At 43.3% G+C, this 15,527-nt stretch overlaps 1 protein-coding gene across 1 annotated transcript in view; it reads right to left on the bottom strand.

The window, feature by feature from the left end:
- SCAP (SREBF chaperone) overlaps positions 1 to 15,132 on the bottom strand; it is a 67,259-nt gene extending 52,127 nt beyond the window's left edge. The window contains exon 1 of the mRNA XM_074573848.1: positions 14,992 to 15,132. The gene's annotated coding sequence lies outside the window, so the exon portion shown is untranslated. The remainder of the gene's footprint in view (positions 1 to 14,991) is intronic.
- Positions 15,133 to 15,527: the final 395 nt, after the last annotated feature.

Below are 15,527 nucleotides of genomic sequence, written 5' to 3'. Positions count from 1 at the left end.
ATGACCAAGAGAGTCCAGACCGAGTGAGTATTAAACTATCCCTCAAATGCACGAGGCTTTTCCATAGTATTACAGATATTAGAACAGTTATACTTTCTTTGAAAACTCCTACTGTTGCAGTAGTTTGCTGCATCCACTGCAAATTCTTACAAAAAACAAGACTGACCAGCAAAGGAAGAAATGTAGGATCTCTTCTTGCAGGGAAAAATAAACTCAAACTAAGAGATGCTGAATGATACTACTTTTTCCAAGACAAAAGCTTTTATCTCACTTAACGATAGTTACATGTTCCAAATTCTTTACATTTCTGCCCAAGAGCTTTTTACAGCCTTCACAGAAGGCCTCCTTTTACCTCTGAAGTGCAGGAAAACGCAGCGCTCTCATATGTAGATAGCAGCAGCTGAGATGGAACAAGCCCACTGTAAGCTTAGAGGCGAAATTATCAAACGTATGAAAACCTTTCCCTTTATAACAAACAGTAACCTGGGTTTTTTAAGTATATTCAACACCTCAGTTTTCCATAAAACGTTCTTGAAACAGGCCTTAGCACTGTCATAAAAACATATTACTGAGCTAGTAAAGAGTGGGAAAATATATATATACACATATTAAAAAAAAATTTTTTTAAATCACTGTTTTGTGGTAATTTTTCTTGCGCTTCAATACATAAAATAATCTGCTCCATCTTATTGCCTATAGCAGAGTCCTACATCTAAACTTCCAACATGAATTTTAACCCAGCATTTTCCAGTTAAAACACTGAGCTTGGTAAAGCAGGAACGAATCCAACACGGTCCTTCTGTCACCCCAAACGCCTACCCCCAGCTGCAGCATCACCCCCTACCTCGGGACCTTACATTCCAAATGCATGACCTGTCTCTCCGATGACGACATACCTGCTCTTCGCAAGGGGAACAGCACATCACATCAATGGAGCAGCCCCAGATCAGATGCAGAATTTCAGAATCTTTCCTGCCAAGGCTGTGTATTTGGGGAATGAAAGGGGAGGGATGAACGGGAAAGAAGGAAGAGTTTATTAAAAATTAGGGTTTACAAAGGTCAGTCAGTGGCTCTCTGCTGTTGCCAATGGAGCAGATCAATTTGACTGTTCTTCTCTCGACACCCGAGGGCAAGGTGTTCACATGGACCATTAGCAATAATCCACCCTCCCAGCGCTGCTGTGGTCATTTTCCACATACCCATCAACCCGGCCAGCACAGGCTCCCTGGAGACAGCAGAATCAGCGGAGCAACCTTCTGCCTTCAAAGTTATCACAAAACAAGTGGAGACAGCAGGATCGATGCTGCTGGAGATTAAATTAGCCAGACGACTTCAGATTTGTACTGCCAAATGAGAAAAATTTTTATGTGGGCTCCAGTTAAGATCTATAGCCACAGAACAGAGGGTCCATAGAGGTCAATGCCTCTTCCATATCCATGTGCCACTTCCTTCACATGGCAGCACTTCCACAGCCTGCGGGGACACATTCACACGCTCACAGCTACAGGTATTTCATGCATTCCTGGGCTATACCCAGGACACACAAAGCAGAAAAGCAGGAATGATCAGTGATACTGAGTCTACTGTCTGATTTACAGCCTCTACTCCACCTGCAAATGTCTCCCTGACCTCTTTTCAGTCCTCACTACAGCTGTGATTTCATGACAACGCCAGAAACTCAGCACCACAAACACCTCCCGAAAACAAGTGAAATTAAAGAGTTTTCCTGCAGATAGAGAAAATGGCTAGGTATTAGATCACTCGCACACCAGCAAAGAAAAAACTGATTTTCTTGCCCTTTGTGGGACTGTAGAGGTGCTTCCTATCTTCAAGATGCTTGAAGCTACCACCGCTGCGATCCCCTCAGTAAAACGACTGGTGTCAGGTGCTGCAGGAGCTCTCACACCCCAGCATCAGCAACAGGGAGAAGGAAAAGGAAGAGAGGAACAGCCCTCGCAACCCAGTTCTCCCACTCTTCAGCAAGCGTGGATTCTCCTCCAATGAGGGCCAGGGATGAAACATTCCTCTGAAGACTTCAGAGGTGGGAAAACAAGAAATATGCTCAAGACACTAACCTCCCTTCATAGAAATGCTACACAATCAGCTCTAACACCAAGTTCCTATTCTCCACTCGCATTCCCATGAGAAGAATAACGCGCTTTGTGCTGTGCAAGGACACAGAGGTCACGGGGAACAGAATACTTCCTATGGGAAAATCATGACCAGCGCACTAACCTCCTGGAGGCTGGTGTCTGGAATGGGTTAATCCTGACACCGCTCCTTCAGAAACAAGGCTCCAGAACAGCCTGTATGTTCTCAGTTGATTATTCTTCATAGAAGGATACTTTTCATATTCAAAAAGTAGAAACTCCTCAATAAATTAAATTTCAGGCTGCATTCCCTCCATTCTAGCTCTATGGCTGAAAGAGTATTTAAGTCAGAACTGAGTTTTTGAACCAGATTTCAATAGACAAAACGTGCATCTAGCTCAGGATAACCAGGCACATGCATCCTCAGCGCAAGTCCCACCTTCCTCTGGTCACAATGTGGTCAGGAACAAGGTAGTTTTGACGGGAGCGGAATGTTTGAGTTCTCAATAGTACAACACTGCACTGCAAGGATCAAACATCTCCAACATACCCTTCCCTTCCCATTTATCCTTTCCGAAGGCACCTCAAAGCTCTTCGCACCAGTCTAATGTTTGGACTGTGTGCTCTAAACTTGCTTGGCAACTCTTTTCCCTCAGTCAACTAAAAAAAAAAGCCCAACAAAAAAAAAACCCAAACAACCCACCAAAACCAAATAAAAGCATGTTTGCCAGGAACTTCAGAGGTTTCAAGATCAAGGAGTTACACACATCTTGATACAAAATTTTATACAAAGTAACAGTAACCACTCACTTCATTCTCACCTTTTTGCCTGTTTTCCTCTCCCTACAATATTCATTTTGGTTTGAGAGCTTAAAAATCCGTAAATTATCTAAAATAGACCCCATTTTACAAGTGGTATTTCACTAATTTTACACATTTTTAAGCCTATCTTGAGATGCTTGAGTAGCAACAGCGGCAGAGAAGCACTCCCACAAAGATTCAGAAAGAAAGCACTTAAATAATCTTAACATCTCAGATAATGATTGGACTTCACGATCTTAAAGATTTTTTTACGCCTAAATGATTCTATAATATGTTATCTGCTACTAAAGAAAGGACTGACATTCAAAGTAAGTTTCCAAATCTATTTTCAGGAGATCTTTTGGACTTCGCCACAAGAGAAGAACCTCAGCTAAACTCCCGCTTAAGAAAAGCAATTCACTGAATGCAGTTTCTATCAAACGTTCTTTCTTGCTTCCTAAAATAATTCCAGCAGCGTTAGACAAAAACTTAGTGGTGTGGATGCAACGATAGGATTGTCCATATGCGGAACCATAAAACACAGAAGTTTGAGATACGTAACAAAAATAGAAAGTATCCAAATTTAGAAAAACAAAATAAAACTTCAAAGTTTACTCTTCTTTTTGCGTCCACCCAAAGGAAGCTTATTAAGTATATTAACAGCTTTCCAAACACAAGAAAACATTTCCCAATCTCTTCTTCCTGACCCCAGAGTTCTTGCCCAACCAAGTTCTTGTTAGCAACGATCTGGTCTCCACCATCTGTTTACTATGTAGAAAGAAACACGATCATATGAGACAGCTTCTCCCTTAAAATACGGGTTTAGCCTGTTTTAGCATCATTTACTACAATTGCAGAAATATTATTAGTATATACCTCACGCAGGGCAGGTAATGGAGATACATGATAGAAAACCTTCAAAATTAGTTAGGACAAGTGTTAATCCAGAGAAGAAGAGATTCAGGACTCACACCATAGAGAGAATTCCCAAATTCAATCTCCAGTTTTGGCATTAAACTGCTGAGCAGATTTTGGACAAAAGACTTGTCCTCTCTAGATCCACTTCTCCCTAATCTGTAAAAGGAAAGTAAATTACACTGATTCCATTAAAACAATATCGTTAAATATAGTGCTAAGAATGACAATTCAAAAGCTGCTACTGTAAATATTAGGAAGACATGCATCAAACTCTTACTTTCTTCACAGTTTCACCAGAATGTGCTTTTTTAACAAGCGTGCCAAGCAGCATTTCAATTCTCAGAGAGATAAAGTCTGTAAGCATTAGAAAGCCGTTGCTTTGTCTGTCAGAGGATTCCTAGCAAAGGTGGATTTTTTTTCCACAATACCAACACATCACCTGCAACTGAATTTTAAAAGTGCAACCACAATGTTATATTCCTTCCAGGCCTTAGGCAACTGAGTACTAAACTCCCACTTTTGTGAGATAAAAGCAGAAAAAGAGACAAATCAGCTTGCAGTGTTTGGCTTTTAATTTAATTCTCGAATTTTTTACTGTAGAAAATAGACATTTACTTAGACAGATAGAAGTTCACAGTTATAACACTATAATTAAAAACTACCACGAGTTTTGGAAAGGATATGAACTCTCAAGTTTATAAGAAAACATCAAGTTTATAACAAACATTTAAACAATGGTAGTTAGAATGTCTTTTTTGAAAAAGACTTTTTCAAATGCCTCATAAACCTCCTCTACCATCTATGAGCAAAGACCGTACTAAACTGTGAAGTGGCGATTCCTTCATTTCATCAAGGAATTTACTGAGGTCAGAACTTGCCATCCAACATGTTTTGTCACTGAACTTCTCTACCACTAAGATCAACACCAATTCATTATTATTCGGTCCAGTAAAGGTTCTTCCACCATTATTTTTGCTGTATGGTTGGTTCTGTAGCTAGCAGCCAAGCTCAGCCCAGGTGTTGCGGCTTTAGTGCACTTCTCCCCGCTGGTATCATCATGGCAGGGCATACAGAACCAGGCTGGAGTGGAATTCCTTAAAACATTCAACAGAAATTAAAAAAAACACAGAGATTTGAGCTATCATCTGGTTAGACAGCATCTGATTTCCTTCACGTGTGGCATCACCTCAACAGGATCACTCCTAAGTGATACTTGAATTAACTCTGTATTTAAAACTCCCAACAAGCAAAGCACAGAGAAGCAGGTTTGGACAGTGGCTCTGCTTTTACAAGAAAATCTCATTTGACAACTAAAGTTATATCTTTCCAGGAATAAAAGTCCCAAATAAAAATCCGCTGCTTTGCATAACAGCAAAGGGGGGGGGGGGGTGGCGCGGAAGGGAAGGGAGGGAACTACATAAAAAAAAAAGCATGTTTAAAAAAAAACCTTAAGGGGAATGAGTAGAGGAAAATGTTTGGAAGTGACAGAGGCTACTTAGAGATATTACACGGGAAGCTGAGAATAAATGCCTACCACCTACCAAAAAAAAATCAGTGAAGAGTTGAAGACGTGTCCAAATGAGGAAAATAAGAAGAGAGGTTCTTGCACACTATGTATGAGAACATTATACTGCAGCTCAAAAAGGAGCCTGAGGAACAGCCGGGAAGAGGCATAAGAACTAATAATAAATGCTAATTCTGATACCAGGAGCAGCAAGTCCCCCAGAGAGTCTGCAGGGCCAACAGATAATCAGGAGAACATGGAGAGAACAAAAAAAAAAAAAGTCACAGAAGAAAAGCTATAATAATATTTGAATTTATTTTCACAGAGGACAAGCTAAGGGGGAGGAAGCTTCTATCCCTAAAGAAGGGAGGGACACCAGGCATGTCAGTGGAAGGGTTACAGAAGGAGACGTTACACCAGCCAGGCTCCTGCACCAGAGGGAACTGTTGCAAGAGACTCAGAGGAACTCGAACACCAGACAGCTAAAGAAACACGTAACCTTTTGTCTCAATACAGTTGCCGAAGGTGGGAAGTATTCTGCCTCCTTTCACTAGGGAATACCCGGGATGCTACAGATCACTAAGGCAGATATTCTAAAGAAATCAGTAGAAAATAGCAAACAGAACTGTTTGATGGCAGGAGAATTACCACACATTGAGGAAGCGTCGGCTTCACAAATCTCTCAGACTGACTTCTCCAGAGGAATAAACAAGCACGGAGAGCCGAGATCCAATTTAGAAAGTCTACCTAGACTGCTAAAAATGTCTTCAAGAAAACCCCTCGCGGGGGACTTCTGAAAAACTAAGCTGTCATGCAATAAAGGGGGAGGGCCCTCATATGGACAGAAGTTGATTACAAGAGAGGTTAAAAAAGGATCATAATGAATGTCTGACTCTTTTAATAGAGGGAGGTAATCAGACAGTGCCACGGGGAACTGTGCTGTTTGACATAGTCACAAGTTACCTGGAAAAAAGGTGTGACATTGACATAAATAACACTTTCTGTTGTCTGTTACTCACAGTGGCAAGGGTTGGGCTGACTGAAGAGTTGGCAGAAATAACTCCACACCAAGTGACTTGGTAACAAAATGGCAGATTAAGTTCAATGCCAATGAATGGTACGTGACACATACGGGGAAAATAATGTTACATACAGAGGAATGCGTTCTTGAGTGGCTATCACCACTTGTGAACAAGATCCTGGGGTTCTAATTGTTAATTCTCTGAAAATGTGAACTCTATGCAGTCAAAAAAAGCAAATTGTATATTAGGAATTGTTAAGAATGGAATGGAGAACCAATAGGAAACATTACGTGACTATGTAAACCTGTGCTATGCACACATCAAGTGCTATACACACTCCTGGTCATCCTTCCTCCACCTCCGCATCTCAAAAAGGACGTGCAGGAGAACTAGAAAAGGTACAGAGAAGTTCAACAAGGATGATCAAAGATACAGAGCAGCTTCCATAAACAAAAAAGGATGGGAAGACTTTTCAATCTGGAAAAGATTTTAACAGCAAAAGAATCATCTCTGAAAAATCACAGACGATCTGAGGAAACTGAAGAGGGGAGGGCTGCCTCTTTCAGTACAGAAATCATTCAGCATCAAACACAACTACAAAGCGGTGGCTCAAAATAAACACACAGTTAAGCTGTGGAAATCTTTACCCCAGGACATTGTCTATGTCATGTGAGTTAAAAAAGCAAGCGGATGAGTTTTTGGAAGAGCGAGTCATGAAGCGCTATTCAGCGCAAAGCCAGGGCATTCCCCTGGCTCGAGAAGCCCCTCAGCCACTTCTCCCAAACACCGCGCTGGCTGCCAGCGCCCAGCATATTTGTCTTGTTCGTACGCTCTTCCCCTCTACTAAATACTGTCCACACTCAGAAGCCAGATACCAACCTAAACAGGCCGTCAGTCCGACCCAGCAGCTGTCCTTACACAACGCATCTCACGTGATCACTTTTGGAATAATCCGCTTTTTGTTTATCGATGTAGCTGCTTTTACAACAAACGGCTAGGGAATCATTTTCTCCTAAAAATACCAAAAGACTGATGCAACACCCACATACAGTTACACATCAGAGCTTTAGCACTAAATCCACCTCTCATTTCAGCAAGAGCGCGCTGGCCCATCGCAGTGTGCCCCAACTCAGTGGCCAGGCACAGACACTGAGGAATTCAATCAACTTTTCACTCTCTGGCCGCTCCTTACTCCAGCTGTAGAGAAATTAATTATCCAGAATTTAAACAGTAACCAACAAAGAGCATCTCTGATCTTTTTTAGGATACACCTTGTCTACATGAGTGCACTGATCGGGCATCTTAAACCCAGATTTTAAAATTTCCGAAGTATGGAGAAAATTCATTTCTATAAAAACAATATGGACTCCAAGTGCTAAATAACTGTTCTTTAGCTTCTTGTAGGTTTTAATCAAGCTCCATCACTGTAATATAAAGTATCTGAGCCTACATTTGCACTGCCACCTGAACATAACATCATCCACTTGGCTCTTTTTGTAACAACTACTGCGGCCTGCATATTATTGCAGCGTTTTATGCAAGACTTCCGAGAGCAGCACACAAACAGCTCAGCCCGCACAGACCTTGTCTTTCTGCTACGGCTACCGTTTCCACTAATGTCATTTTCTAAACCTCCCTACAAGATCCAATTTAACATCTTAGCCCATGCCTTTTGTTTGTGATGTATAGAGAATGCTTTTGGACGTCATTTGTGAAGCGGTAACTTTGTCGGATCAATCCTCAGCGCCATTTCTGAAAAGTTTCCAAGTACTACATATATTATGGACTAGCAATAAAGAGGCAAAACCTCCCAAGAGCAGCCCTCACACCCCACTAAAGTATGCAAATTGCAAAAAAAAAAAAAAAAAAAAAAATTAAAATCAAGATAAACACTTCAGCATAACCGTGACGGCTTTCTGTGAAGACCACAACGCCAGACGTACATTTCTGCACTGAAGGACGCAGACTTTTTCTTCCGTTTCGCGTGCCTCGTGCCTCATTCTATCTGCAGCGAAAGGCACTAACCACAAGGCAGGCTGCCCTTCGCCTGCTCCGTTCATCCTGCCCCAGCACTCACCCAGTCATGGCCAAAGACCCGCTGCACGGAACAAACCTCGTTAGTGATCACAACTCACGTGCGAGAGAAGACGGGGCTGGAAGGGATGTTGAGGGCTCTCACCTCACTCAGAACATTATGAGTTATGCCTAATTATTCCCCCACAGATGCTTATCCAACTTGCTCTTAAGCATTTAGTCGGAGACTCTACATCCACTCCAAGCAACACACTCTAGTACTACGCTTTAGATCACTTTTTTAACGTTTTACCTGTGCCCCTCCCCGCTATTTAAACCCGTACTTTTGTGCTGTTCTCAGCAGGCCCAGAGAACAGGAGAGCCTCAGCAGCAATTCTTGTCGGAGTAAATTCCTTGAGTCTCCCCAGGGCATGCAGCTCTCCATGATCACGCTTTCCGGAGACCAACTGCTCTGCTTCATAGTCTCTCCACTTGGTTCGTGTCACTTTCCCAGTGCCATACCAAAAGCAGGTCACGGGGTGTCCCAATAAAGCTTTACTGGCACTGGGTCGAACGGAAGGATTATGTCAGAACCTGCAGTTTATTTTCTGGTTTATATACCCTAACAAAACTTTCGCACCCCCTCCTCCTTTCCCCCCAGGAGATCATTGGTCACCAGGGCAGGTGAAAACCCTCCTTTAATTCTGAATTATATCTAATCAATTATTCCAATGCCTGCAGCTGGTTATTTTTGCTTGAATATAAAACATTAGCTTAGTGACCTCTTGCCAATTTTTCAGGCAACATTTAAGCCATCAAATACATTTCTTGATTTTTAACCCTGTCATATGGCACGCTTGCAGTCCTTTCCAGCTTCATGTCCTTTACACTTCAATAGGCATGGTTTGTGCATACCATTCAAATCACAAATGAAAACCCGTAGCCCCCAGAGTAACCCTCTCAAAACAACCTTCTGTTTTAACGAGGTCTTCACCGGTACTCTCAGTATGTTTATTTAACCAGGTTTGTATCCATCACATAGCAGCACCTTCTTAGGTTTTAGGGGTTTTTTTTTAAACCTTACCTATTTGAAAATCTTATTAGGACAAAAAGCAAAACCTCACTGAATGCAAGATACACGGACACTGTAGTTTCTGCAGCCAGAAACAGACCGGAGATCCTATCCTAGATAGAAAGAATGAAACCCACTTTGCCAGGATAGTACCCATGGGAAACCAGCACTGGCTGTTAGACAATCCCTGTAATCTTTGAGGCGCTTACGCATCATTTGACTACTTGCTGCAGGATTTTAAGATGACTACTACTCTCCATTCTCTTCTTCCCACTCCTTCGCCTACACAAACTGCTCGCTCTTCTCTAAGCTTTCAAAACATCACCTATTTTCTATTTCTCAAAAGACGCCTACTACAGCTTTTAAGATATTTTTTTTTTTTTAGTCTGTACTTTAAGTACATAGACGAAAATATCTCACTTAGATGACCACTTTCAAACTGCTCTTTCTTTTTTTCTAGTCTATCACTAGCATTAGTTGCTCGCCAGCTCACTTTGGACTTCAGTAAGAATCAGCTACAAAAGATATCGAACACTTCAGTTTCAGTGACACTGGACAGTAAATTTTCCTCTCTGTTCATTCCTCCATTATCTTCTTAATAGCAAGACATTTGCAGAATAATTTTTGTATCCCTTGATGGCCTCTGCTAGTCAGGTTTGATCTCTATCTTAATTCCTCTTATGTGGTCTTGCTACTCTTCAAATGAAAAACGGAAACACCTCTGTGTTTGAATAACCCACATACTGCAGGAGTGATGAAAGCAGCGTTTGCAACTAGTACTTTAAGAATGTGATTTCTACTCAGCTCCAGCACTGCTTTTTTGAGACAAAGTTCATGTAACTGAGAATTACCTATAGCAGATGTTTATCATCACAACACACCCATCGGAGAGTCATTCTATTTTTCTCAACAGTTCTGCAGCTGCAATTACTTATTTACCGTATCAAATAAGTATTTGAAATGAGCACGACTTCTTTCCTCTTTCTTTACCTATAGCTGGGGCTCCTTTCCCCACAAAGGATACAATTCCTGGTTCAAAACCCTCCTTCAGGACAGAAAGCAGAATTAGTGGTTAATGATCTCTATTTAAAAAAAAAACACCAAACATTTAATTTACACCCACAGATTCTGACTGTATGGTTTTCAGTTCTATTTCTCAAGTAGATGGTCTTGTTTGTATCTCTGAATAGCACCTTCTACTGCAACTATTTTTTTAAGAGATCGTGCCACAATAAATGCTTAACATCCATACTTCATTCAACAGTTTTACAGGGTATGTAAAGTTAAATTGGACAACAACATTTTTTAAAAGTGCCCATAACAGGCAAATGGATTCCTCAGAAGGAAACGTAGTTCATTTAGCAGCCCACGACACCATTGCTTACGTTTAGGTTGCTACTTCAGTCCTGGGTGCCACGGATAACAGTGGGTTTCTGAAACCCTTCCCAGGTAAACCACATCTACATAAATACTTCTAGCAGACTTCTGCATTTTCCACGTACTGCCCCACTTCCCCATACAAAGGTGCAGTCCCACACAGAAAATGGTTCTGGCTCGGACTTTAACAGAGGAAGGGCAGAAGAGCTTTTTTAGGTATCTTCCTTCTCCTGAAATTTGCACTGTCAGCATAGAAGTTTCAAGCACCTTTTGCACCACGACCATTTTCACCATTGCTCCCAAAATCCTTTGAATGTAGCTCACCAGCTCGCTTTGGTGATCTCTGCTGATGCAACTGCAGTAGTAGTATTTTTCTAGTTTACCAAGATCACGGCTTCTATCCGGTCATTTGCCTGATTCCCTCCCAAAATACTCAGAAATAGCTTTGGAGTAAACCACTCTGTCACATTAAAAACACCCCTCTATAACAAAGACCAGCTATCGCTGGCAGAATTTTCCTGACTAACCGTAATTAGAGTTGGATCAAACTAAGTTTATGTGTTAAGCGCTACCATTTTCCTGAAAAACATGTTGTGGAAACATATAAAACAATAGTCTTCCCATTTCAGAAGGGCGACTTGGCTTTTGTAGCACCAGTTGGGTACCTTCTGGCAGCTATCAAGCTAAGGGTTTCTAAAACGTCTTGGTTTGGCAGAAAAACAGAAGTCTACCTTTGGCTCTCTGGGGAAACACACTTCCTTTTCCACACAGACCCTCTCTACAACTCCCGAATGTTAGAGCTTAAGTGGTATTTTCACGCTGAACTCTTGAACGCTGGAAGTTTGGGCTGTGACCGTCATCTCATTAACAGGGATCCTCTCACAGGCAGGACACCAACACTGACAGAAATAAGGGCGACAACAAACACAGCCAACGAACACAGCCTGACCACTTAATCCGTTAAACAGAAAGGAAAAATCAAGATATAAACTTCAGCACATGTTTCCCCACATTGTTCCCTCAAACATAAAACCATCAAACCTTTAATCAGAACAGTTTTCATTATTAAAAAAAAAAAAAAAAAAGTAAGCCTGCACTTTAAGATCAAGGCTTTAGAAGTGCCCTGAGAAGGCACAAGGGAACGCAAGCATCTGTAAGGTGACTCACTTGCACGGGATTGATTTTCAACAGGTTCTAGGTTACCGAAGCAACATTTGGCAAGCCTGAATAAGCTACCAGGACTCCCAACGTCCGATAAAGGAGCTTTTTGTCATCTCTAGCATCACACAGAACTAAATATTTTTCTTTCTAATAATCACTGGTTAGAAACCCAGGATCGGCAAATCACTAAGCTCTTTCTTCCCAACAGCGAAACAATCCCAAAACTACTCCGTTAGACGAGTCTGAAAGCCTGACCCAGGCATTGTCTTTTGAAAACAAACCAACTATTATTCCCACAGCATCTTTATCACAATGGTCCATACAAGATTATTTCAGTTTTTAACCAAAGAAACGCAACCCTCCTCATTCACCACTGCTCTCTTGCTGCAGCCGAAGCTTCCTTTTACTGGCAGAAGCCTTAGAATTTTATTTTAATTCCCATGGGAACACCGTGATGCAGAAATGACACTGGCTGTTCTGAAATGCTGGGACTGTGTCTTCACCTGAGGACACAAATGAAAAGATTCACTTGAAGACAACCACCTTTTAAGTGCCTGTTCCTTCTCCTTTTTGATATTTCGGTTGTGAGGATAGCTTACAGAAGTTGAAACAGAAGGCTGCACGACCACAGAACTGCCTCATTTTCCTTAAGACCTTTCTTTCTTGCTCTTGAACACACCATGTACGTTTCAAGGGAATTATAACACAAGACATTACGGCTAAGGAATGCTTGTAAAGCTCAGTCTACATCTACCTCCAGTCTCGTTTTACACTCAAGACCAAGTTCCTCAGCCCAATTGCCGTCGGTTCTTCCTTGCTCTTACAGCACCCAGCACAGAGGAGCATGGTCCCCATCACCAGGGCTCCACGCTGCCACCGCACGCTGTAAAATATCTGTTGTAAAATGGGAGAAAGCTGCCTGCAGCTCCCTGGAAAGGCAAGGGAGGTGTGTCAACTCCACCAGCACGGCACAGAAAGTCAGCCGCGGCGAGACTAGGAAGGATTCCCAGGGCGCGAGATCTGTTGAAATTGCTGTACCACTGCGACTCCCCTTCCACTCATTTCTTACTACGTTCCACTACAGACAGGTAAAACAATTTTTGTCAAGCTGCACTTATTCTAGTTTTCAAACTCTTTGCTGATCAGAGAAGAGGGGAAAAAAAAAAAAAAAAAAAGACGACTATTTGGTGCATCATGATATGAACTCTGACGACAGACAGGCCTAGCAACACTCTGTATAAAAATAACATTGAATAACTCAACAGCTGTCTTCAGAGACAAGTTGACAAATCCATTTATCACTCAGATTCTGACACTTAAAAAGATATTTTAATGCTCCTGAGACAGAACCCGATTCTTCTTTGCTCTTTTGTGATGTTAGATTTGAATCACATTTGGAAAAATAAACAGCATTGTACCAGGTTAAGCTTTGTAACTGAAAATACTGAGCAGAATCGTTTTGGTGGAAGGACTCAGGGGCTAACAGCACAGCTCTCTACGTATCACACATTCAGTGAAAATCCCAGAGTGTTTTTCCTTTCTTCTGAATTCAAGTCAGCTAATCTCCTTTCTGCATTACACAACAGCTCGTGTAATCCTAAATTTATCACACTAGCACGCTGTCATAGCAGTTAAAGGTTTCACAAAGAGTGAGATCATGCCTCATCTTTGCCCCTTTCATGACAGGAAACTTAAATTAGTCTTTCAACAATCCTGAAAATTAAGCGGACAGTGCATTTAGGAAATTTTGGCATTAAGGCAGTAAGTCCTTTCCTCAGAATTCTAAACACAAAGCCACAACCACACCACTTCAGGATTCAAATGGTTCCTTGCTCATTATATTAGAAAATAACCCAAAAATTTTCATTCAAGCTCATATAAGGAAGACGATTGTTAACTTTAACCCATCTCCAAAGACTAGGGTGATCAGCCAGAGTGAAAGATACCTGCAGCACCGTGCCGTCATCACAGCGCCAAGTCCCCACAAAACCAAAGCAGAGGAATAGTTCTGGTTACAAAGTGGTCAGCAACTACCTTCCGATGTGCCAAGCAAACCCACGGAGCAGAGGAGCTCCCTCCACATTTCAGTCGTGCCCTTTGCACACTCAGTCATTTTTCTTCTTTCCTATAAAGCATCTTCTCCTGATTCTGCAACAGAAACGATTAACTCCTTCGTCTCACCCTCTTTACTGGTTTAGTCGCATCCCAGCATCTCTGACCCACCGAAACTTTCTACGCCCCTCTTTCAGACACATTTCCTCACACTTTCCCTCCCTTCCTCTCTGCTCCCTGCTCTCCTCCGGCACAGCAATACCTCAGGCTGACGACTCCCGCTTTCCTAAGGGCTAAACGTTCTCCCTTTCGATCACAATTCCTTCCAAATCCGGTCACTACGCCGGGCCCTCAGATCCTCCGCACAAACCCAACCTTCCCACAAACACCGCTTGATTCTTCATCTTCAGGTGCACCGAGTCCCTTCTTCCGCCCACCTCAGGCCAGCACACCACCTTCCTCTTGGCAAACGAGAAAGAACAAAAAATCCCAATCTTTGCTCTTTTTGCCACACTTCTGCCAATTATTAGAAAACACAGCATTAAAACGTAACACCGCCGTAAAAACCGAACACAGCCACAAACCACCCCCCCGCCAAGAAGGTTTCCACCACCTTCTGTAGCCGAATCCCTGAATTCAACCAGCACCTGAAGCACCAGAGTTGGGGGGGGGGGGAACCCCAAATCCCCTCCCCTCAAGACACCCCCACGGTTGAAGGGGCCTCCCCTCAGGCTTCCCGCCGGGGTTGAGAGGCCTGAAGGCCGCGTTTTCCTCAGGAATCGTTAAAAAGGCCGTTTTAACGGGCGTTAAATGGCCGTTAAAAAGGGGGAAGGGGGGGAAGCGGGGAGCGCGCCCTCCCCTCACACACGCGCGCGTGAGGGGAAGGCGCGTGCCCAGGCCCGGCGGGAACCGGCGCTGAAGCCACCGGGGGGGTGGGGGAGGGGGGGAACCGGTGGCCGATCGCTCTCGTCCATCTCTCACCTCACCGAAGGGGAAGCGTCTCCCTCCTCCCGACCTTTGACCTCTCCGCCGGGCGTGAGTCGTTAATTTCTTCTTTTTTTTTAATTATTTTTCCTTCTTTAATTTATCTCGGGCTTATGGTTTAGTTTATAAAAAACACACACACACCCCTCCCCGGTCCTTTTTTTTTTTTTTTCCGGGCCTGTCGTTTTCCCGGTCCGGTTTACCCACCCCCTCCCGCCCTCCCCCCGTTGCCGCCGCCGCCGCCGCCGCCGCCGGGCCCCACGCGCGCGCGCAGCGCCGCACGCCGGCCACGCCCCCCGCCGCCGCCGGCGTGGCCACGCCCACACAATCCAAGCCACGCCCGTTCCGCAATAACCACGCACACTACCCATAAACCACGCCCTACATGGGTCTAACCACGCCTCCATCACTTTAGCCACGCCCCCTATGGAAAACACCACGCGTTATTTAGCATAACCACGCCCCTCTGCGTTAGGCCACGCCCCCCAGCGGGCGGGCGCGCCTCCGGCTCGGTGGCGTCGGGAACACGTGGA

Source organism: Larus michahellis, chromosome 2 (assembly GCF_964199755.1).
Source record: "Larus michahellis chromosome 2, bLarMic1.1, whole genome shotgun sequence".
In the NCBI taxonomy this organism is placed as follows: Eukaryota; Metazoa; Chordata; class Aves; order Charadriiformes; family Laridae; genus Larus; species Larus michahellis.
The sequence above is the reverse complement of the archived record's forward strand: the minus strand, read 5'-3'. Positions and strand labels throughout refer to the sequence as shown.